Genomic DNA, 22,402 nt, shown 5'->3' with positions numbered 1-22,402 from the left:
ACACAACCAACTATAGTGACTCAGCAAGCAAGGGAAGGAAATCTAACCTAATAAGCAGGGCAGCCAAGTGCCTAAAGAGAGGACAGCTGAATATTAGGTGGGGTGTTGGTTGCTTACTACTGTTTTTCCTGTTAATCAGCAGTGGTGGTTGGAAGGAAACAGGGGTGGTGGAGCGTAAAGGATGAAAGGAAAAATAAAATGACACTTGACTCCTCTGCACGGCCGCCGTCTATCCTCCGTCATCTCTCCTCTCAGATGACAGCAGCATTGTGATTGGTCTAAGCAACATGCATCGTCGCTTAGACAGGGACTGGCAGGCTGTGCATGTTCTCCACCCAGGCTGTGCAATAAAGCCCGATGTAGAACATGCTACATATGCATGTCTGTTTGGCCGGCCCAAGACGGCCGGCCAAACCACCATGCACAATCAGGTGCATCAACTACTCCTCCCCCTGCTGGCTGTGACAACAGCCAAACCCTTCCCTGTCCCAAAACTGGTTTAGCATTAAAAAATAAAAAGATAATAACAACTTGGTATATCATTTTATTTTTCCTTTTTTACACTGCTGAAAGGCAGAGGGGCGCAGCGCCTCCATCTTAGCGGCGAGCCGCCGCTGTCAGTGGGGAGGGTTGATTTGCTTCCTGTAGTGTTTGTGTGGCGTGAATTGGTGCATTGGGGAAGGGCCGGGTTAAGACTGTGAAGAAAAGAGGCCGTGAAAGAGGCAGGTGAAGAATGCGCACAGTTCAAGGAAGCAGCTCGTCAATGCATCCATGAGGGCAGGGTGAACTACAGTTCAGCTGGATGTTCACCCGCAGTTAAAGAATCTGAATAATTTAAGAGCGCGAGTCACGGGGTTCACTCAATTAAAAGACAGTGTGGAGAATCAAAGTGATAGAGATAAAGAGAGAGAGAGGGTGAAAGACTGAGTGAGCGAGGGAGAAAGAGTAAAAGGGGAAGAAAGAAAGTAAGAGTGAAGAAGAGAGGTGGACAGAAAGAAAGAGACTGAGTGTAGCAATGCAAGACAGAAGGCAGGCATAGAACAGAGACAGACAAAGAGAAGGGGAGACGAGAGAGTTAGTGTGAAAGAGAAAAAAAGCAGGAGACATGGGGCAGATTTACTAAGATTTTACATCGTGATCGTGTCACAAAAGTGATAAAAATCGGCGCAAAATCTTTTTGTCTGCTTTTAATTCCAGTGTAAAACTTGCTTATTGCTGGAAATAGAGTTCAAATAATGGGACTGAGCGCTATGAACTTCTTTGCATTACTTAGCGCCAAGGGGGCGTACCATGCATGGGTGGCGCATGGGCGTTCCCATGCAACTATCCAAGGTTCCTGACACTAAACCCAATGTAGGGCAGGGTTTAGGGTCAGAAAATAGCTCACTCTTCAACCAGGTGCTATGAAGGAGATTTTTTTTTCCCTCCTTTATTTTCTAACATCCAAATGTGTGCTGCACTGTACAGCACACATACGAAGTTGGAACATTTTATACTTGAAGGGTATCCTCCCAGTACAAACCCTATGCCTGGCTCACGGAGACACCCTTGTACTATGGTGCAATGGTGTCTCCGTGGTGCACGGCACCTACATTTCACTAAATTTGGCGCTCTCCAGCTCTTTCCTTCTCACGCAGCGCGGTGGAGCATTTGCCACTGCTGCACTGCCCGTCATGAGAAGTCGGTAAATCTGGCCCATAATATGCAGAATAGAAACATGGAAATGTGACTACAGATTACTGAAGGATGTGAGCGGGATTGACCCTCAGGAGCCGAAGAATCACGATCAGAAGTCACAAGGCTCTAATACTTGTACCCTGGTTTCGCTGGCGGCTCAGTGGGTCTTCAGCGGGCTGTAAGAAGAGACGTCTCAAGTGCTGCGGCAGCCATCTTAAGGCGCACTGGGAGGATAGAGTGGCGACAGGACCAGCGTTAGGTGCCGTGGGGGAGACAAGATGGAAGACGCACGGGAATACGATACAGCAAGGGCAGAGTTAAGAGCACAGCACAAGGTTTCAGGAAACATAAGCCTGCTGCCAATTTGCTAGTGATTAGCCTGTTCTTTCGATCCAAGAGTCTGTCATGTGAGAAGGGTAAGGAGCGGAGGCCCCATGACATTGATTCTTTCTGTCCCTTAGTGCAGTCCTTCTTCACTGTCTGCAGCCCTTTCTCAGTGTTCCGTACAAGAAGTACCTCACTGGAAGTCAGTAAAAGCATTGCCAAAAAAATGTCTTATCTAAAAAAGCATTAATAATCCACATTTGTAAAGCGCAAACAATCACCCGTAAGGGTCTCTAGGCGCTGGGGGCCGTTGGGAAAATTAAGCAAGCTATTGCCCATGGTGCTGGGCTAATCTGCCGCCGGCGATCGAACTATGATCCCCAGATTCCGGAGTCAGTCGCCCTGGCTGCGGCGCCACACCTCTTCCCCATTGTTTGAAAGCAACCACAAAGACCTATTTACATTCCGTTGAGTGCCCTGCCTTGCCATCCTTTTAGATTCCCATGGGCGTGATAGCAGAATATCGCCTGATATAAATATTATGTCTTAAATATTGTTTACAAAAATATTGTCCAATAGAAGTTGAAATGTTAACCGCGGTACTCATGGGACCTTAGGTGTCCCTATATTCTCTGCCCCTGTTAGGAAGAACGAACAGAAAGCCTCTAGGATTCCTAGAAACTAAAACACATACACAGCATGTTACCCTCACATAGGACTGTTCCTGTTGAATCATCTTTGTTTTCGAGTTGTGGCTCCTACTGAGGTTAGCTGGAAGATGAACCCAAGGTGGCCTCGCTGGAGATACCCAAACTCTGGATGGATGTAATATTGGAGTGAAGTTCTGGTGGAAAAGAAAGGTGACATATGAGATGATGAACAAGGAGTTGCCTGGAGTTTCCAATGGACCCTGGAGAGACCGTGCATACACACGCCTGAGGGTAGCACGTCTTACCTATCGAGGCCTGAACAGGTGTGCATCCGTGGACGGAGGGGATATTGAGGTATTTTTAAGTAGAGGCTGCTGGGAGCCGGAAGTGATGTCAGATGTCAGTGTACTCTGTGCAGCAGGAATCGTACTGTATATTCCCCAGCACCATTTTAGAGTGGTATCAAAATGCAAACAGTTTTAGGAGAAATATTGTGGAGTACAAACTCGAAACCATTAAAAAAATTATTATATGGAATGAAACGGACATGAACCACTCAAAGATGGTTGCATTTAAATACTTTGGGCCCGATTCACAGAACTAACTTAAGACAAAATCCTAAACGTACTACTTTTGGTATTCACAGAAGTTAGGATTTTGTCTTAAGTTTGTCTTAAGACAAACTTAAGACAGACTTAAGACAGTCTTAAGACAGACTTAAGACAGTCTTAAGACAGACTTAAGACAAACTTAAGACAGACTTAAGACAGACTTAAGACAGACTTAAGACAGACTTATGTTAGGATTTTGTCTTAAGTTTGTCTTAAGTCTGTCTTAAGTCTGTCTTAAGTCTGTCTTAAGTTTGTCTTAAGTCTGTTTTAAGACTGTCTTAAGTCTGTTGTAGTAATCAAGCCAGGATCCAAGAGGTAGTTTCACGTAGATTTATTGAGGTTGGTTACAAGATGTAGTTCAGATGAAGTAATCCAGTATTAAACAGGTGAATAACCCCAATGTAGCTCCACCAGGAGCAACCTTCCAGGTGCTCAGCCCATCTCCCACTGACCATTCCCACTCCCAACATTCCATCCAGCATCACACTATGAGCATTCCATTGGCACATCATAACCATACCAGACCAGGATACTACATATCCCCCTTTGTTCCAACAAAAACAAAAAGAAACGCCAAAATCTAGAATGACGAGAGAAAAAGAACAGAATCTAGTCACAGAAACAAGAAAACCAGAAAGAACGAGAAAGCAAAGGAAGAATATACTGAAAGAAGAAGAGAGAGAAAAACACAAACAAAACCCATCTTCCCTTCCAAGGAATACAACCGAACAAAAACACCAAAAAGAGAAAGAGATACGAAGAAAATGAAAGCACATGAGAAAAGGAAAACGTAAAACACACATCTTCCCTTCCAAAGAAGAAAAGAAGAAAACATCCATTAATGACTGTCCCCTGCATAACCACTGGCCAGGTAGAAATACAAGAAAACAGCTCACATCAGGAGAAAACAAGACGACAGAGAAAAAGCGGAAACCGAATGCTCACTCTTCCCTGACGACAGCAAGAAAAAGAAATTACAATAAATAGAGCACAACTGGGCTACAGCGTAAAAACTAAACTAAGACAATTGAAACGCCCAGAGTAACATGACCCATGCTCTGTGGCAACTTACACCACACACCCACCAAGGGTAACAACATTCGCTACAGCATGGGCGACCTCGAGTGGAGGTAAATGTGCACTGTTGTAAACAAAAGAATTGCCAACACTAAACACCTTAAAAAAAGGTAAAACGTGCACTACAGTGAAAGCAAAAAAAAACAATGATGTGATGTCCACCTGCGGACGCACCTCGACAAGAGGTCAAATACATTATGCACCAGATAATGGGAAAAGACCCCAAAACACACCTCCGGAGAGGTCAGGAATTTGTGCATTAGAACACGGGACACACGTCCGTGCGACACACCTCAACTGGAGGTCAACTGGTATGCACATGAGCTAGGGACATAACCCTAAACACACCTCGCAGAGAGGTCATTACATTACCATGTGCGAGTGGGACAAGAACCCACAGCTAACATTGTATACATAAGACAGCGTACACTCTAACAGTAGTGAAAGCAACACGAGGAACAGACCTCGTATGGGGAAAACAACATTGTGCACTAGTGAAGATAAAACAAATTGTGCACTATACAAAATAAAAAAAAAAATGTGCACTGTACTAAAGGGACGACGGCCATAGCACACACCCCGTGTGGAGGTAGGAACATTGCGCACATATCCTGAAACTAAACACGTGACGAAGAAAACAAAAACCAAGCTGTAGCTGCCTAGACACAAGTGGTTAAATACACCTATTGAATGGTGACTATAATAACGTCACTAGATGGCATAGGACAGTGAATGTGAACAACAACAAATTTTCACAAAATTTTTCACAATTCTTAACACCATTACACTCCCCTCTAGATAAGCATGCCACGTCCCATAACAACAAGTCACCGTTACACTTGTGCAACAATAATCTTGACACATATCTGTTCCCAACAAAAATAAACTCAGTCACCGGATAAGGCTCAACGTTGACGAAAATCCACAAGCAGGCAAACGATGAGGAGATAGTGTGACTTCTTGCTCCCACGATGGCTCCGCTGACACAGTGAGAATTAAATAACTTTTTTTAACCCGTGGTTGGCAAACGTGGTTGGCAACATGACTCCGCAATACATCAATACATGAACATGCCTTGAAATCTCAAGATGGCGGCACGTTTACTCACGCTGTACCGGGTGGCACAAGGCACGCTGGAGCATGCAGGCGTGAGCTGACAGCAAAACAGAACACGGACGGCGTCATGGAGAACTGAGGAAATGAAGACGCAACCGAATCACACTGCCTGCACGCGACATTAGAAGTCAGGTGAGGAGCGCGCACACGTATTTCGAATTTGAAGGATGCACTGCCGTTCGTCGTAGTGGAGATCCACCCCAGAGCTTTAAATAAATAATAAAAAAAAAATAGAGACTCTCAGAAAATAATACAGTCCTTGCCCTCACATGTGCGCATATGCTCACCCACAGTGCCGGTACTCTCGCAGAGACTTGCACGGCCAGATCCTCACAGTGTCAAACAGTGGCAACGCCGTCGCTGAATGAAAAGCAAGATGTCCCAAGAAAGTCCAAACAACAGAGAGACGCATAACCGGGTGATCAGGCCGGCAGCGTCTTGGTGAGAGATGTATCTGAAGAGGCTCTCAGAGAGTGTGTAGAACGAACGCTTCTTGTTCTGGATGCACACTTGGAACAAGACAAAGTTAAGACAAAATCCTAACTTCTGTGAATACCAAAAGTAGTAACTTTAGGATTTTGTCTTAAGTTAGTTCTGTGAATCGGCCCCTTTCTGACTTAAAATAGGGACACACAAAAGGTCCTTTGGAGAACCCAGTAGTTGTTTTATGTTCTTTCCTCTTTCCCTGTGTGCTGCGTAGAATGAGAAAAACGCCTCCATGGATTGGTTTAGTCCCTTCCTCCACAAAAACAATCCTGCCATCAACACAGGCACGCTTGCAGCACGGTGCAAGGGTGCCTGCGTTGGCGCTAGGTACCATATTGTGTGCCAGCACTGGCTGAAAGGACAGGAAAGCACTGTATGTCATAAATACGCTAGACCTGCCCTTTCCTTTTGACGCAGGACAGCGCAGCAAAGTGTCTTACTGCGCTGCCGGACAGCGCAGCAAACTGTCTTACTGCACTGCCGGACAGTACAGCAAAGTGTCTTACTGCGCCGCCGCACTTCAAAAACTCGTAGATTAGGCCCTCAATACCTATGATCTAGACAGTGGAATCTGGAAACTTACCTTAAGTCGCAAGAGATACCGTTGTCTATATAACATCAGCATAGAAACATATGATAATAACATTAAAGGGCTATTGGTGCTTTAGGGACTGAGAGAGAGGGCGCCCTAGTTCTTGTTTCCCTTTGAATTTACTACATGCACACACTCTGGGGTGATCCCTCAGGCAGGGACATGTCTGTGTGCAGGTAAAATGCTTCTGCTAAATTATGAAATAAAAAGAACTAACATTTCATTTCTAATGAAGCTTTGCACGGAGTTAAAAATAGCATATTATTGTGTCAGCAGACCAGCGAGCATGAAACGCTAGAGAATGAGAAATAAAGGTTGCCACAAAACAGTGTAGAGTAGCACATCCTTGTGCTCGCCAGCAGGGCTATCAGGGGTCACAGAGCAAAGGGGAAACGTCTGTCCCAGCACAATGTCCACGCGGATCCGTGTGAAGGAACCTAGTTTAAGGTTTCAGCTCCCGTAGTGAAATGTGCTCACGCCCCCAGTCAAAACCGCTGGGCGGCTTTACACCAAACATGGACTGAAAGAAGTACTTTACTCCGAAAGTGCTTTTGTTGGTTTGGTGCAAACTTATTTAGCAGAATCTGAGATGTAAGCATTTACAAAAGTCGCTGTGCAGGCTTCAAACGCTGTATAGGTTTGTTCGTCTTTATCATGTCAACGCCATCCTGAACTATAACTTTTGAGATCACAGGACACTTCTTTTAGATATAGAGGGTTTATTAAGTAACACCGAGAGACCCCCAGAACGACCTCCTCAGCTCCTCAGCTAAGCTTCACTGCTGGACTCTACAATCCAGATTCCAGCAGTAGAACCTCGTTGCTAGGAGATGAAGTACAAAGCATAACATGGAAACATTAAAGAAACATTACATCTAAAGAAAACATAACACATCTCCCTTTTTTAAACAATATTATGGAAGAAGATTTGCTATACACACATACACATATAATTTACTACAATACGTAAACAAATGAAGATTTCCTTGAACCTTCATGAAATTGGAACGTAACGATGCGGAATCACAAATAAAATTCTCCAATTTTTTTGGTCTAGACTTAATGCGCTCACGAGGAGCCCTTCTAGGCAAATCACTAGTTCTGCTAAACAAGTTAGGATTTTTATCCAACCACAACTTTATCTCAACTTCACTACACCTTACCACCCTACGCACATTCCACCATTTTCCGTCTGAAACCTTGATCATGTTGCCCTGAACTTCACAGACCTTCTTAGGTTCCGATAAGTTGGAACTACCTTTTTTTCCAAAACATCCTGCACTCACTCTTACCCAATCACCTTCATTCATACTAATGACAGTTTTCTTTAACTTATCATTGTGTCTCTTTTGATAAGAATTTTGGTAATTCTCCACTTTACTGCGTATGTCCCCATCATTTATAACCTTCTTACCACATCTGCCCATCCATGCTGGCACCGACACTGTACAAGGCACCCTACCCTTAAGTAAACTAAAAGGTGTTTGCCCAGTTACGGAGTGTGGAGTAGTTCTGTAATTCCATATCAATTTTTTGACTTCAGTTCTCCAACACCCATTCATAGATAGAGCCAATTGAATATTTTCACCCAGAACTCGGTTAAAACGTTCCACCAAACCATTTCCCCTGGGATGATAAACAGGAGTCTTTAAATGTTTGATGCCCAATCTGTTCAGAAAAACATCAAACTCCTCAGAAGTAAACTGCGGACCATTATCTGTCAATATCTCTGCAGGACAACCTTCTCTTCTAAATACCTCATCACAAAAGGCAACGACACTGCTAGATTTGACATCACTGACGAACGCAACTTCAGGCCATTTCGATTAATAGTCCATCATAACTATAGCATACTTTTCGGATGATGCTAAACAATCAAATGGACCACAAATGTCCATCCCCAATCTCACCCATGGTTTCTCTGGAAGCTGCATGGGAATAATGGGTGATTCCCTTAAAACATGAGACTTGTCACTACAAGTACAAGCTATACATTCTCTCACAAACCTTTCGATGTCCCTATCCATGCCGGGCCACCAGAAATCCATTCTGGCTTTTCTCTTGACAGCAGACATGCCTCCATGACCTTCAAGTAACAACCGCATTAATCTATTCCTTAAAGATTCAGGCACAACTAGTTTATCCCCTCTCCTTACAATGCCATTAACCACAGATAACTCCTCCCACACATCCTTGTAACTTCTAAAATCATCATTTATTTTCCAACCATATGTAGTGGGTAACATTTTGATGATTCTAACCAAAATCGCATCCTCTGCAATTGCCTCTTTCCACTCAGACTCGCTTATAGCTTGACACACATCCACGATGTTAGCTACCATCCATTCTTCCTCGTCTAGATTATCATGTGTATCATGACTCACCGGTAAACGTGACAAACAATCTGCATTCACGTTCCTTACTCCAGGAACATACTTTAATTCAAATGAAAATTCCTGTAAGAGGTACAACCATTTTGCAATTCGTGGAGTGGCTCTTCCAGCACCTGCAGTAGTAAAAATGTCTAATAACGGTCTGTGATCAGTATATAGTTCAAACTTGGTTCCCCAAACATAAACACGAAAATGCTGTACACCCCACCAACACGCAAGCACTTCCTTTTCAATGGTTGAATACGAAGACTCAGCACCCTTCAATGTGCGTGATGCGAATGCTACTACTCTCTCTTTTCCTTTACTTCTTTGCATTAATACCGTCCCAAGACCATATCCACTAGCATCTGTCACAATTATAGTTTCATCCTATGGATTAAACGGACTTAAAGCAGTTGCATTAGCCACGGCTTTTTGATAGCTACAAATGCTGATTGACATTCCACAGACCACACAAATGCCACACCTTTTTTCATGAGACCACGTAAGGGCTGTACCAAATCGGAAAAATTATGAACAAATTTGGCATAGTACTCGGCTAAACCGAGAAAAGATCTTAATTGGTCCTTGTCTTGAGGAGCAGGAGCCTTTTCCAGATCCTCTACTAAATTCAATTTGGGTTTTATGCCTTCAAATGACAGGGTGTGTCCTAAATAGTCAACTGTTTGTTTCCCAAATTTGCATTTTGGGAGACCAATCGTCAGTCCCGCAGACTGTAACTTAGTAAGAACTTCTTGTAAAATTGTATCATGTTGTTTTTCATCCCCTCCCCAAACCAGTACATCATCTTGGAATACTAATACATTTCTTATATCCTTCAAAATTGATTGCATCACTCTCTGAAAAACTGCTGATGCCGAGGCTAATCCGAATGGCATCCTAACAAATTGAAACGCACCTTCAGGTGTTATGAAGGATGTCAAATGCTTCGATTCTGGTTGCAAACGCACCTGATGATAGGCACTGGATAGATCAAGAGTTGTAAAATGTTTACCACCCGCCACGCTTGCCAACATTTCATTTATGCGCGGCAAAGGATGTCTATCTACCCATATACATTCGTTTAAGTCTCTCAAATCCACACACATGCGGATATTTCCGTTGGGTGTGTGTGCGATCACAATCGGACTCAACCATTCCGATGCCTCAATGGGTTCTATCACGCCCTCTTTGCATAGTCTTTGCAATTCCATCTTGAGTTTACCCCTTAAAGCTAAAGGAACATTCCATACCTTGTGTACTTTGGGCACAGCGTCTTTTTTTAAAATAATCCGGTGTTCAAACTTTTTAAGACATCCTAGTTCTTCCTTGAACAGATTTGGAAACTTTTCTGCCCACTTGTTGTCTTCAAGGTCCGTTAACAGGACTTGCAAAGGATGATTGGGATCGAGAATGATTCCCAAACTCTTTTGTTCCTTCCATCCCAATAAGCATTTCCCTACTTCAACTACATAAATTTTGGCTTCTGTTCTCCTCCCCCTGAACAATAATGCTCCATTAAAGTAACCTAACACTGGTACTTTAGTACCACAATATCCTAGTGGTTCAACGTCTGTCGGAATCAATTTTTCTGTATTTAACCCTTCCCAGTTCTGTCTATCGATTATCGTGAAGGGTGAGCACGAATCTGCCCACATGGATATACCCACATCATTTATGCTAATAATACATTTGGGAGGAACGTATACATCAGAGGAAATCGCATCAATACTGTTACTAACCACCATTACTTCAACATCAGAATAACTTTCTCTTTCTGTTTCAATCATGGCTTGTTGTGCCCCCACATCATTAATGATGTTTACAGATTTTTTTGCATTATGAAAATTTTCACCTTTACACACTCTTGAGAAATGGCCAATTCTTTTACATTTAAAACAACGACATTTAGCAGCCGGACAATGACTGGCCTCAGCAGTGTGTTTATTACTCCCACACCTGTAGCATACCTTCTTCTTTACCCCCATTTCTTGTTTCATAGCAGGATTGGTCTTGTCCTCATTATCAGTTTTTGCGGTTTTCTTAAGGGGATTCAACAAGCATATTTTGTTTCCTTCAGGATAATTTTTTTGTTTATTGTCAGCTAAATCTTTAACATACTGAGAGGTGTTCTCAATACGTTTCGCTATCTCTAATGACTTGTCTAATGTAGGATCCTTTAAATCTAACAATTTCTCTTGAATTTTAGAATTGTTGGTTCTATTGATTAATTGATCTCTGATGATCTCATCCCTTAGATCTTTAAACCTACAAGTTACAGCTAGTCTCCTTAAGGCTGCTACATACTGTTCAATTTTTTCACCTTGTTTTTGGGCCCGAGAGAAAAACTTATGTCTCTCAACTACTAAACTCAATTTTTTCCCAAAATTCTCTGACAATGCGGACAAGGCACTTTCATACACATCATATTGGTCATCTTCAGAATCAGAATTCCCATTGTCGTTATCTACGTGGAAATTTGGCAAGGTACTTAATACTTTTCTCCCTTCAACTCCCAAACTCAACTTTAGAATCGCAAATTTTCTTTTTGGCAAGAATACATCACCCCCAATGGCTTCTAAATACGTAATAAAAGCTTCTTTCCAATCCTCCCATTCCATGCACGTGGGACCCGGTTCTTGTAAAAAAGTGGGCGGGGGAGGAATGCTCTGAGTGGTCATGATTGGCAATGTTATTACTAATGTAACACTATGTTGCTTTAAAAATTACACTTATGACACAGTTTTTTTTTTTTTTTAAACAATTTGGCTTTTCTACTGTGAGCTATTCAAACATAAACACTGGTAATGGCATTCATTAGCGAGTTAACCACTAAATTCGCACGTTTAAAATTCACCCCTGTGACACTAGGTTTCCTTTTTTTAAAATAAGGTTTCTTTTTTCTACTGTGAGCTTATTCAAAAAAAAAATAAACGCTGGCAATGGTATTCGTAAGTGAATTAAACCTTAAATTCACACGTATAACCTTTAGATCATCATTATCCTAATTACTTTCATCCCCAAACAAGGCATTCACGTTGTGTTCTCCAATTCACAGTTCCGACGAGAGGAAACGAATCTCCGCGTCGCGAACGGTAACTAAGCAACACAAGACAACATTAGTCGGCTTCCTGATTGTCTTATTGCACCAATCCGGCGAGTTTATGGAGATAAGCAAACATCCAATCAGGCGCGGGCTTGCAACGTGTGTACTGATGTCATCAAAACCTGGGCGTGGACCTGAACGTAACGCTTGACACGTAATGCTCACGACGTCACTCCAGCAGTCTCAGCAGTTCCAGCGCCACTCACGAAGTATGGCCGCGCGATCGCCGCTCCACCTCACGCCTCACAGCTGATGTCCCTGATGAAGATGCGTTCAGTCCGCCACTGCCTCTACACCTCACAACGTGATGCGTTGTCTACAGCTCTCCCACGTACCACGAAGGTAAGAGTTCTCTTGGGTTGTAATGCCGCAAGTATTTCCAACACGTAGGAATCTCCAAGCGTCACGAGCAGCCACAGATCCCGCGCGCTCCCCGGGCGTGCATAATCATGTCGCTGTTGATTTACAAACAGCAACCGTCTTCCTCCTCCTAGTTAATTACCGCTGGCGCTAAACTCGCACAAAATCCGCTCTCAATCACAATCTCTTCCCAGAACAGCAGGGGAAGAAAATCAGACTCGCGATAATCCAACGGTGCAGTCTGGGGGTCTTCTAAAATGTTCAAAATGGAATAAAATTCTTCCAAGTTAATTAATGTCCAAAAATATCTTCAAGTATCCTTGTCTTCATAGGCATCCCATCCTCGTCGCCATTTTTGAGATCACAGGACACTTCTTTTAGATATAGAGGGTTTATTAAGTAACACAGAGAGACCCCCAGAACGACCTCCTCAGCTCCTCAGCTAAGCTTCACTGCTGGACTCTACAATGCAGATTCCAGCAGTAGAACCTCGTTGCTAGGAGATGAAGTACAAAGCATAACATGGAAACATTAAAGAAACATTACATCTAAAGAAAACATAACAATAACAAATGAAGCGTTCTGATTGGACAAGGGAACCTTCACTTCTCACTACCATTTGGCTGGTAATAAAAGAAAAATGCCTCTTGCAATCCCCAGTTTGGGATGCGGGGCACAATCCCCTGTTTCCTTAATGTCAGAGGTACCTAAGGGGGCATGGTGAGCACGCCCTGACCTCCATGCCTTGGCGGGGGTGGGCCCTCAAAGGGGATCCAGGTGGTTTAAATTTAAAAAATGCTCGAAAGGCGCTGCGATGTCCATGGGTCCTTGTTTCAGGATTCGCAGAACCTTGACACCTAAAACCACAGTTGGGGTCCGTGTCCCTGTCTCAGTACTGCAGACTCCGGGTGCCATGGTACCCTAAATCTAAAAAGAATTGGCTGACCGAGCAGGTTTCATGCCCAGTTACTGCGACCCCAAATGAATCACGGTTACAGCAGCGTGGGCTGCATCTATGGTACCTGCCCATGTAGCTTGCCCTGGGTGCCCAACCAAGGTCCACGAATCAAAACAAAGGAAAACATGGCCTTGCCAAAGGTCGTGCTCTGTGGGCCAACCCCTACACAGTGGAGGGTTATAAGTCTGGCTCAAACATGCAGAACTGCAGAAAATATCCAGGTATAACTCACATCACCTGCCATGCAGAGAACACAGAACAAAGCACAAAACACCTACTTCCGAATGGTACAGGAAAAAAGACTGACTACCAACAGCTAAACTGTGCAGTTGATATGAGTCATCCTGTGCATTGTGAGCAACGCCTCACTGGCAAATTTGAGTGTTTTTGCATGTTTGAGCCATATCCGTAACCCAGTTTCTAGCTGTATTTTTTTCAAGGAATAGATAGATGGATGGATGGATGGATGGATGGTTGGATGGATGGATGGATGGATGGATGGATGGATGGATGGATGGATTGATGGATGGATGGATGGATGGATGGATGGTTGTGGGTGGGTGGGTGGGTGGATGGATGGATGGCCGGCTTGCTGGACGGACGGACAGACGGATAGATAATCAAATCAAACTACCCTACCATTATAACTTATCTGTTCCACATTTTGGCATCTGAAATAAGGAGATCCCATTTTTTTGCAAATCCGAAATTATGAATTGAAAAGTATTGTAGTGAAAAACTAGGAATCCAATCTTTTTGGGTTATACCAGAAAAGACTGGAATAGGGAAGTTGGGGTGGGCCAGAGGAGAACATTTCAGTTTCTTGGACAGAGATGGCACCTAAATGAAGGGTAATCTAATGTCACTTTTATCCTAAAAGAAAGGCCCTACACAGAAAGATTGGGGGTGATGATGGCCATGGAACAGCAGGCTGTTTGTTAAAGCTCGTTCAATTTTTTTACATTTTTTTATGCCCAGGGTGCTATTCTATTCTTTTTGGGAAGACTTTAGAAAAAGACTAATGGGCATATTTATTAATTTGTTGCATCGTCCTTGTGCCACACTAATTGGGCGCAAAGGCGACGCAACACTCAAGCCACGCAAGGCCACCTTAGAAAGAGGAAAATGCCTCAAAGGATTGTTTTTGTGCAGAAAGGTGTTCCTTCAGGCACAAAAACAATCCTGTCTGCAACGCAGACACCCTTCCAATGTGGTGCACAGAGGCATGCATTGCGCATGGAAGCCAATTGTGTGCCAGCGCGAGGAAAGGATAGGGAGATGCCGTATAATGTAAAATATGGTGCATCGCTGTCCTTTCCCTTTCATGCAGCGCAGCGAGGTAGCTTGCTGTGCTGCAAGGAAAAATAATAAATCTGCCCCTAGATGGTTTGAAAACCATAGGTCAGTGGGGCAGAGCACCTATGCACACATTTCTTAAGAGGTGCCACGTGATTGAAGCCAATCCAGGAGTTCCAACCAGTATCACGAGACCAGACATGAACAAAGAAGGGCTCTGATAGGCCATGGGTACTCGCAAACACTTGCCCCGGGGCCGCAAAGTACGGTCTGTGGTGTGACCGATGGCCCCACCTATGACAGCAGGGTGGTGGTAGGGGGTCTGGGTGGGTCAGGAATTGTGTAAAGAGGTCTAAAAAATGTTTAAATAAACTGTCAAGCATTTATTTGCAGGTTACTAAATGTTTGCTCGTTTACTTAACCTTTGTTTCTGAACATTGGTGCTCAGCAACTAAACGGCAGCTCGTGCTGCTGTTCACCAGGGGGGCCGCATGTAAAGGTCAAGAGGGCCGTAAGCGGCCCCCAAGCCGTACTTTGAGTATCACTGGGCTACACAAAGTGCGATCCTATGTCGGTCCTCAAAGGTGAATGAACAAAACAGAACACAATCGTCAGCCCATCTGTGGTGTACTTGGGGGTCAGCCAAGACCCTGGACCCTCTGTAGGGCTCGGTCCCCACTCCCGGTATCCAATGCCTTGCTTGTCCAGGAATGCAGTTACCGACCTGGTGAGAAACCCTGGACTCTGGACTCTAGTATGGTGGGTAGTGTGTGTCGCAGCCACTCTGGCCACAGCGCATCACTCCTGGGTTGTTCAGAAGGTCGCGCACAGACTAGGAGTAAACCCCAATATGGTGAAAGAGGACCCTGCCCACCAGTGAGTCACTCCTGCCCTTTTTGCCTCCTGTTAACATTCCCCGCATAAGGGGCGCTTTCAGAGGCGTGTTTTCAAGGTACCTCCCCCTCCCTCCCCCCCCCCAAGTGAAAACCATTATTTGAGGCTCATTGGAGCATTAGCTGGCATCAGCCCTAAACGTGTATCACCTTAGCCCAACCTTTCCTCCCCATCCAAGACTCAACTGGACAAATAAAACAAAACAAATAATTGACGGGTATTTACCTAGTGAAAGAGCTGCAGCCATAAACCTTTCTCATTCAAAGCTCAGCTCCTCCCCCAGCAAAGTTGCTCTAATGTTGGTTGATGTTTGGATCAGCCAGGTTCCCCCGGTGCCTGGAGGGGGCGCTAGCAGGCCGGAAGACAGTGACTCCTGCTGCTGTTAACTCCACCCAGTCACCAGCTACCAGCAGTTTGTGTGCTCAGAACAGGAAATATCACACAGGACCTGGAATTACCAGGTCTGTTACCACATAGACCCATATTACTACCCTTATTCTTTTACGTGCACAAGGGAAGATGCTTTCAGAAAAGTAGTTGGGTTTAGGGGGTGCATATTGGCACCCTACAAAAGCCTGAGTGATGTCCATCAATTCAACTTGGAATGGGGCCCGCAGTGGCAACATGTCATTTGTCTGATGGTAAAGAGAAGTGAACACTACAGCCAATGAGGCAGGAGCCGGGCAGCTTCAAGAGCGACCTTCACTCCACCCACCCACAACGGATGGGAAGGAGGAGCATCCATGCAGGAGAGACTGCCGCTGCCCGCGTCCCACGCAGTGGGACATCAGCAGGGCAGCATTCTAGTGGCCGCCCGTCGGAGCCTTCCCCCCTTGCTGCCTCGCGCGCGAGGCCTACGCCCACTTGGGAAAAACCCCTATCGCGTGGAGCTGGGGGCGGGCTGGGGGGGGCGGGGGGCGCGGCTTACTCCCTACTTAGTGGGCTCTCTCGCCCAGTTCCTCCTCTGTCTCCTGCGCGCCGCAGCCAGCCTGGACACGCGTTCTGTCTCGTCGTGGCTGGCCGTATCCCGCCGTTTTCCTCACGCGGAAATTCGCCGTCGCTTGGTTGCTGAGGTTCGCCGAGGGTCGCTGCGGTCTTGGTGCCCGGAGCGCGCGTTTGGTCGTGTCGGTAGCCAGGTCAGTGCTCCCCCCCAGCCCTGTAAGTCGTCATGTCCACCACCCCCCCCCCCTCGCTTGGGGTTTCCTACCCGGGGCAGTAGAGTGTCCCCTGCTAGGCAGTTTGTGCACGTGCCAGGTTGAAGCGGCATTGTGGCTCAGGGTGGGGGGGAGAGAGCGGCGGGGGGATGCGCTTTGAGTCGCGTGGCATGGTTATGCTTTTATGGGTCGTGTTTATGGCGCTCCGACGTTGGTCTTTCGTTCCCCGGCGCGCGAGGGTTGGCGCTGTGCCCCGGGCGGGTTCCCAGGTACCGCATAGTTGGGATGGTTGCACCCGGGACTTGTAGGAGGTGTGGTCCGCCGGCTTGAAGGACTGCCGACTTTGGTGCAGGAGGCCAGGTTCGTGCCCTCGAGGTCGCGTCCACGTTGCGGTGCGCATGTGGGCGCTCCAATGCCTCCGGGCCGAGGTCGCGACATATGAATGTGCGGGCGTTTGCCCCCGCTTTACGGTGCACATGTGGGCGCATCCTGGTCAGGTTCGCGTTTTGTTGCTATGCAAATAGTTGCCCCAGTTTTGTGGCGCTCATGTGGGGGCGCCAATGCCTTCGGGTCGAGTCCGCGCCATGTAGTTGTGCACACATTTGCCCCGCTTTGCGGTGCACAAGTAGGCGCTCCGGTTTCTCCGGGTCATGTTCGCGCCATGTTACTGTGCGCGCGTTTGCCCCTGCTTTGAGACGCTCAGGTGGGCGCCCCGGTGCACGCCAGGCAGACGTGCTGGCGTTTTGTCCACGCTTCACGGTGCTCATGAGGAGCGCTCCGGTGCCGGGGGTCGAGTTCGCGCTAGATGGGTGCCGGCCGTTTTCCTACGCTGCGCGCGCAGGTTGGTGCGCCCCCTGGAGCCCCTCCAGTCTGTGCAGTGCACGCGCTGCCGGTCCGCGCGCGTCTTGGCTGCCAGCGTCGGTTTGGAACGTGCCGGACGTGTTGGGTCTTCTCCGGTGGCGGCGGCGCACCGAGGATGCCGTGCCGCGCCCCCCGCGTTTCGGCCGAGGATTGAGGGAGGTGTCATTTGCCAGCCCTCGTTTCCTTTCTTGTTTTCCTGGGTTGTGGATGTAATGCGCTGCCATGTGGGCTTGTGGCAGCAATGGCGGAGTGCCTGCCATGGGGAAGATGGGACATTGAGACGCCTGTCTGCACGCGCTTTGTCAAGGTATCGTTATCTTGATGGCAAATGTACTTGTCTCCGTTGCAAATTTGACCCACTATTCATAGCATGCGTGCCGCTGTGTGCCAAAAGTAGCTGTGTTGCACGTGTGGTTCTAGGTACAGGCCTTCATGCTGTGACGCGAGAGCTGATGGGTAAAAAGTATTCATGTTTATTACAAGGCATAAGGTCCGGCCTCGGGGTGCGTAAAGCATGATTATACAAAATGGTAGCCAATGAGATTTACTATAAATGAAATATATATATATGTTGTAGCATGATTTAAACAGGTGTCAGCCTCGCACAGTGCGTGGAATGGGTGTTACAAACTGGGTGTAAAGTACCACATATGATGTTTTCACGGTTACGCTTGGGTAAGATTGTTCATTGTGACACGGCTAATCGGCATGTTTCACGATTTAGGGTAACACTCAGGGGAATTTGCATTTTTCGTTTTTCATCCAACAATAACTCCACCCCGGTTCTGAAAAGCACGAGGTGAAGTTTGTGAATGGATAGCCAGGGCTTCTCACAAAATATTCACTGTTTTTACGAGTTCGCTGTAAAAGCCCCTGATGAAGTACTCATTAGTGAGAAATGCATTGGAAACGTCTCTAGAACACAACATGTGTGCAATGGAAGAAAGTTTAATTTATAATGAAACGTCTAAGGTGGCAGGAATGCATGCAGTGTCTGTGGGATGTAGCTGGCTGGTTGCTGTCGACCACGCTCATAGTGTGGGGGTCTGCTGTTCAGAATGCTTGTTCCACGGGTGAGGCCTTTCCCCCTTTCTAACATTGTTCCATCGATTTCTGGTCAACGTTTTGGTCAATCTGTGCATATGTGCGAGTTGTTGGACAATATCCCAGGTTATTCCTTCTCAATTTCAGAATTGTGAGATCGTTTGGGGTATATGCCGGGCCTGCACGAATGGGCATTGGCAGCACATTGTAAGTGTACCCTCTGGCGTGTTGGGGACATCTGATCTTGCCGTTTGTGGAAGGTTGATTTTGGTGTCCCAGTTCCTCGACTATGTTACTGCTATTTGGTTTTTCCTGGCCTGGTCGATTAGCTCGGTTGGTTGTAGCGTGGTGCTAGTGGCAAGAAGGTAGCGGGTGCAACCCCCGTATTGGCCAATGCTTGTGGCATCGGTCTCTGTGGCGTAATCGGTTAGCGCTTTCGGCTTTTAAAGGAAAGGTTGGTGGTTCATGCCCACCCAGGGACGCAAGATTGTAATTTTTTATAAACGGATTGGAGTGCTTTCAGTGCGCTGAGCTAGTTGTTTTTCCTGGCCTGGTCGGTTAGCTCGATTGGTTGTAGCGGGGTGCTAGTGCCGCGAAGGTGGCAGGTGCGATCCCCGTACTGGCAATGCTTGAGGCATCGGTCTCTGTGGCGCACTCGGTTCGCGCGTTCGGCTCTTAAAGGAAAGGTTGGTGGTTCAAGCCCACCCTGGGACGCAAAAAATTGTATTTTCACTCATTGCAAAGCTTTCAGTGCGCTGAGCTACCGTGTCCTGGTAAATTATACGTTCGGTCGCCGTGGAAGCTAAGCAGGGTAGGGACTGGATAGCACTTGGATGGGGGGCCAGAATGGGATATGTTGGATGCTGGTGTCGTTGCTATGAGCTAGGCCCCTCTTAGGCGGGCAAATAAATGTTTTATAGCAGGCAGTTCCTACCCACAGAAGAATCAAGTCTAACACAGGGCAATCTCCTCCTGCTCTACATCCAGGGAAACGTACAAGGGGGTAGCTAAATCACAGAATTTACATATGTAATTCTAGCCGATTTCTAAATGCACAAGGAATGCCATGATAAATTCTAAACAGATAGCGGAGGAATTGCATACAAGTGGGGCAAACTTGGACTTTAACACATATAAAATGGTGGTATACAATATTGTTGTATATAATGCTGTACTGCAATATACAATCACTGTACACCAGTGGTGTATAGTACCTTTAATTCTCTATGACGGCAACGTTTCAGCCATGACGGACCTGGGCAAGCACAATCTATCCTCTATCGTGCTTCGACCCCCCATAATGTACACCTACAATGTTAGTACCTCCATCGTACATTTGATTGATTAGATCCATTTCCCCAACAACCTGACCATGGCACTTTCGGCAAACGTTTATTAAGCTTTTAAGCACCTGCTGCAGCGTTTCTTTTACCCGCCAATTGTCAGGCCTCACATAATGGCAAGAGTGCCTGCTGCAAAGACGTGTGCCAAGTACATTACAGAGGGCATAGGATGCAAACAGATCAGCCGGTTACTGCTTTCAAAAGGGACATCCTTTGGTTACTTGCAATGTATAACTTAAAGTCCTAATATAGGATAGTGAGCTATCAACTTTCATCCTAGAACTGCATACCCGATGCAAAGTATACATTATTAGAACACCGCTCAGTGTTGCAGAACATCCTAGGACACACCTACTATATCACTTTGTTGCATTATTTTCCAGGATGATTCACATGCCTGTAGTTGCTCTAATGCTTTTAAAAGGGAGAAGATACGGCCTATCGGATTGAGCTACGCTGCGCAGAAGGGGACACTATTTACATAGGAAGGAGTCGCAATAGCATAGCGGGGAGCAGGAAGGAGTCGCAGTAACATACCTTGGTATAAACTACGCTCATCCTCGCCAGGCGAAGACTTCGCATCGGAATGTTGTCAGTGTTTGGCCCCAGGGCAAGATTGCTAGGCTTGGTAATAAAGACACTTGTCTCTCTGCTCCGGACGTATCCTTGCCTCTAGACAACTGTTGGTTTGCATATGAAGAGAGAAGTGTCAGCGCCTTATCAATATGCAGTGATTCTGGAAAATCACTTAATCTCCCTGTGTCTAATAAGGAGAGTGTGTGTCCCTGGGGTGGCGTTAGTTGGTGTGCAGGTAAAGCGCGCAAACGATACCTTGCTGCTCGTGCAGCACTACCATACATTTTAAAAGTTTACCTTGGAGGCTGTTTTCATTCCTGAGAGCCGTGAACCAGATGCCCCTTCACTATTCACACCATCGCCCCCCCAGCTTTCCTCCGATTCCTGTCTGCATGTGAACATGCATGTCTTTGATATTGCGAACGTACCCCTTGCTTTACTAGGCGATGCGGTAGATTCCCGGTAGAATGCGGGATGGATAAGCGTCAGGGATGAGGCCATGACCTTTCTGGAAGGGGCATTCTCCTTCGACCTGGTCGGACTGGGAAAGGAAGGTAGGAGGGCTGGATAACTCTTTATTCTACCTGCGGTGGCACGTCTTGCCAGGAGTGATTGGCAAAGGCTTCGCCTTCAGCCAGCCTAGGTTAACACCCATCCATACAAGCCAATTGTTCATGGTGGTATCGGGCCGCATTTACACAGCGCAGTATTTGGCCCCTGGGGCTGTCAGTGTCGCGAATTACTAAAATTCCCTGAACTGAAGGTGTGGCCGGGTTTTACACGAGCAGAAGTTTGGGAGTGCAAGCCTCCACCTAGGGGGTGGTTGGCTGAATCTGATGAGCTACTTCAAACGGCTCACAGCACTGCCGTGGGAGAGTGGCAATGCCCTGTGCATACTTCAACCAGACACCGGGAATGGTATGCCCTCACCTACATGTGCGTAGCACCTTCTGAAATAAGCAGGAACAGAGATGTGCTGCTCCCCACTGGCATTTGACAGGTTAATGGACAAGGCTAGCGGAAAAGCCAGATGTATTGTCATGAGTTAAGGTGGTCGTGACCGAGGCACTGGCTGAATTGAGACACTGCCATTTATGGGTTAGGAACGATTATTATAACTGGGGCGCACAACAAATTATTTGATAGCAATGGGACGTTTCCTTTCAAGCCATGATGTCGGTGCCACGACTTACCTACAGCACTGCAACACCGGTGTAACAAGGACTGTAGGCAAAGATATTAACTCCTTTCAGCAGCAATAGAGTCCAAAGCTAGCTGCTATTCAACAAGCAAGGAATTGGATACGCTGTCCCAGTGGAGAGTAAGGAAAGAGTGGGATAACAGCGGGACTAGTATAAGACTCTATCGTCCAATTTAAGGTAACTTAATTTGCAAGTAGAGAGGCCAAAACCGGGAGATGTTGCTAAGATATGGGCCGGTTGTAGTAAACAATAGACTAATACGATGTGAAAGGGAGCAAAGTCAGTGATGTCAGCTGTGTTTATACACGTAGGTGAAGGGGTTAACTCACACGTTACCTTCACCCTGCTTATGGTGCTGTAGCTGTTGGGAACACAATTCCGTGCCAGTTGGCACCCAAATTGGCCAATTGGAAAGTATTAAGGGGATGGCAGGTCCATAAGCGCCTATTTCACCAATGCCCTGTTACCGATGCCATATTTCCAGCCTGAAAATCAGATTTAGGTGTTACTCTTCTCGCCCAACATTTCATTGGAGCCAGGGAGGGGGGGAAACGTTCACAAATTTGGGTCCTCGAGCTGAGCGATGTACCTTCGGCAGCTCAGTCAGCCATATCGGCTTTATCCGGAGTCACGAAAGAAGCAGACGTCCATTTAGCAGTTAAAAAATCTCCTGTCCTGCTAAAGAAATCATGCAATTGCCCGC

Source organism: Triturus cristatus, chromosome 6 (genome assembly GCF_964204655.1).
Source record: "Triturus cristatus chromosome 6, aTriCri1.1, whole genome shotgun sequence".
In the NCBI taxonomy this organism is placed as follows: Eukaryota; Metazoa; Chordata; class Amphibia; order Caudata; family Salamandridae; genus Triturus; species Triturus cristatus.
Note: the sequence above shows the minus strand (reverse complement) of the source record.